The sequence below is a fragment of the Penaeus monodon genome, chromosome 15, assembly GCF_015228065.2.
Source record: "Penaeus monodon isolate SGIC_2016 chromosome 15, NSTDA_Pmon_1, whole genome shotgun sequence".
NCBI lineage: Eukaryota > Metazoa > Arthropoda > Malacostraca > Decapoda > Penaeidae > Penaeus > Penaeus monodon.
This window is the reverse complement of record NC_051400.1, coordinates 2,664,617-2,664,933: the sequence shown is the minus strand read 5'-3', so window position 1 is coordinate 2,664,933 and position 317 is coordinate 2,664,617.

Below are 317 nucleotides of genomic sequence, written 5' to 3'. Positions count from 1 at the left end.
AAAGAAGACTAAAGACCATAAATAAGCAACCCAATAACACAGAAAAACGAAACATGCAAAACAGGACACAGAGAATAACATTAAAGATACCCATCTCCGCCACGCATTGCAGGAAGGAGTCACAGAGCACGAGAGAGAAGTGTTCAAAACAAGTTTCATTAACAAGGGAAAAAGTGTTCAACAAGCGCAACACACATAAAATCATCGGTATATTAACAGAGGACGTTTAGTGTTACAAGAATGAGATTTATGGCCGTGGGGAAAGATGTCGCTCGTTGGTCGGCCGAAGGAAGGAAAAGGGTTTGCAATTTTGGGAT